Source organism: Aquarana catesbeiana, linkage group LG06 (genome assembly GCF_042186555.1).
Source record: "Aquarana catesbeiana isolate 2022-GZ linkage group LG06, ASM4218655v1, whole genome shotgun sequence".
NCBI lineage: Eukaryota > Metazoa > Chordata > Amphibia > Anura > Ranidae > Aquarana > Aquarana catesbeiana.
The window spans coordinates 56,023,940-56,027,125 of record NC_133329.1 but is presented as its reverse complement, the minus strand read 5'-3'; positions in this window follow the sequence as shown (position 1 = coordinate 56,027,125).

Here is a 3,186-nt window from a genome sequence, read left to right as displayed (position 1 = left end):
TAGAGTAATTGGATCTGTTCCCTTTCTGTGTGCTGTACATTTACAAATAGCCACTTGTGTTGGTTTCTGTACATTTTCTAGAAGGGCCAGGATAAGATCTCTATGTGAGATTGGTTTACCTGTGGACGTAATCATACCCCTATTTTTCCATTGCTGGGCAAATGTGTATAGTAGAAAAAGCGTATTGGCTGTCTGTATAAATATTTATTTTCTTCCCTTCCCCTAGACTACAGGCCCTGGATAGGGCAATTATTTCAGCTTGTTGTGTAGAGTAGGAACTGGGAAGGGGTCTGGCTTCAATGACCTGGTCATGTGTTACTATAGCGTATGCCGCTTGATGTACCCCTTTATCGTCCTTTTTACAAGACCCATCAACACAAAAGGTAATGTCAGCATCTAGAAAGGGAACATCCGTGAAATCCTTCCTTACAATCTACAGTCTGATAAAAGGTTTTACTGTAATTCGGAAGGCTAAGCATAACCCACAATGAGGTGCTTTACCTTCGTAAATGCATCCTCTGCTTGCACATTCCACTGAATGGAATCTTTTGCAGACATTAGTGAACCATAGATGAGATCAGAAAGAGGCGCCACCTCCGTAGCATAATTTGCTATCCATGCTCTACAGACATTTGCCATGCCAAGAAATGACATCATTTATTTTTTTGGTATGTGATTTGGGGACTTGAAGGATGGCCTCTTTTCGGATCTCATGCAAAAGTCTACCTTCTTGAGATAAAATGTAACCCAGGTATTTCACCTTTTCTTTCCACAGTTGTAATTAGTCTTTGCTGACCTTTTGACCTTGGTCTGCGAGGAAATGCATCAGAACCATGGTAATTTTACATACATTACTACCAGAATGTCATCCACATACAAGAGAATTTAACACACTGGGAGGTACAAACCGAGACAAATTATTGGACATTCTTTGTGAGAAGGTAGTTGGACTTTCACAATATCCCTGGGATAACCTAGTGTATGTGTACCTCTTCTTTTTTTTTTTTTTTTCCCGTGTACATAAATGCAACCCAGAACTGACTGTCTTTGTGTAAGGGAATGGAAAAGAAGGATTACTGTTATCAATAACATAAAATACCTCGTTCTCTGGGTAGAGCTCGTTCAGGAGGACATGCATGTCTGGGACCACCGGGGCCCTCGGTAATACGGCCCCATTGACTGCCTGTAAATCCTGCACGAGTCTCCACCCATCTTTCTCTCCCTTATGCCTCCTATACCTCTGAATCCCTCTGGATTTTAGTTTCTCATCTGTCAGTTGGACCCAGTTCGTGATAAGTTCTCCTAGCTCATGCCATGATACCTTGGGGTTCTGGGTGACCGAAACACAAGGTACAGTATCCTGCCTGTATATTTGCATAATAGGCTGTGGTAGGAGACAAGTAGCCACGCTATTTCCTTCCTTATCACAGTACAGACATTTTAAGAGAACTTCAGTGTTAGTGAGACTCATTAACTGTTTCTCATAGGACTTATCAGGCCCAGAGATCTTTCTGTAATACATGGTGCAATAGAGGTTTGTCTGGACCTTATACCTTTTCCTCACAGACTCTTTGTCAATTATTTCTGCCAGGGTTTCGGGTATATTTAATCCCTCAGTTTGCAAATTCCAGGCTGTACCAGTATCAGGGCTCATTATCCACGGCTGTGATTTGTTTTTCACACGGCCGATGGGCTCTGAGACCTCCCTCCACTGGTACGACAGAAATATCAAGAGCGTGCAACATGTCTCTACCCAACAAATTAACAGGACATTTAGTCAGAATGACAATTTTACACTGAGCCTATTTACCTGTCTGTGGATCTTCCACAGTAAGACCTTGAGACATGACCTCCTGGTGCATCAACCCATTTTGCAGATTTTACATATACTACACCTTTTTCTTTACCTTTTTCATATCCAGCGGGTGTATTAGGGTCCTACAAGCCCCAGTATCACAGAGAAATGTTAGCCATCTACCCTTCACAACCAAGATTATTTCTGACTTGACTTTAGCATGCAAACAAGTTTCAACAGTGCACACATCCAAAATTTCAGATTCTTTCTCATCATTTTCTTCTGTATCTCTCTCTCTGCAGACATACCAACATCTTCAGGCATCTTCCTCTCTGTTTGACCTACATTCTTTTGCCAAGTGACCTCTTTTACCTGACAGGAAACACTCCCCTCTCTCTCTTTTTTTTTTTTTTTTTTCATAGTCCTAAATGCAGGGCCATGTTCAGGTGTTTCCTATCCTTCTGTTCTCCTTCTCAATGACATACACATCATTACCTTCATCTACATAAACACTTTCCCTTTCTTTACTCTCTTTTTTGATTGGAAGTGCCGCTCAGCATGCCTCGCATACTCTATCAGCCCCTGAAGTCTGCAGATCCTATGGTTGATCATGTGTTTGATAACAAACTTGATATAGGGGCAAACAGCCCCTTCAAGATTGCATCCTTTAGCTGTTGCTCATATGGGCTATCGTTTACTTGATTTACTGGGACTTCTATTCCTGAGTGATTATTGAAAATCTCCCTCATCCTAACAAATTGTCCACTGTTTCCTCTTCTCCCTGCACACACTGATTTATAATGGACCAGTCGGCTCGACGTATCCATCTATTCTCTATCCTTGCTATAAGAGCATTTCTCCTGTTTTCTAGTGCTGCATCATCATGAGGCAACACAACTCCCTGATTGTTTAATCCACTCCAATCTCCCACTACATGATGCCAGTCGGGACCCAGGATCTGTCTGGTGACCTGCTCTATTTCCCTCCCAATAAGATGATAGTTAGCAATCATTCCCATGATACCATCCCTGATTTAAGCTATGTTCACCTTGGGATGTGGTACCCCTTCAGTAGTTTTTTTTTTTTTTAACATCCTCAGGGGTCCAGGGGCGATATACCATCATAGTGTTGGGGACTACTATACCTTCTACATTTTGTCCTGCCCTAGGTTTGGGAACTTCAATTAGTGGAAATTCTTCCTCTCCACATTCTGTTTGTTCCCCAGCTGAGGGGGATATCAATTGGTTCACCAGGTCCCTGAAGAATTTTGTAACAGTTGCTGTAAAGGGGGTCCCTTGTGGACTCCTGGACAGCAAGAGTCATCTTGAGAGGGGGTTTAGCTGCAGCCATAGGAGAATCGGTTGCATCTGCGGGTGACCCAGGTGACCACG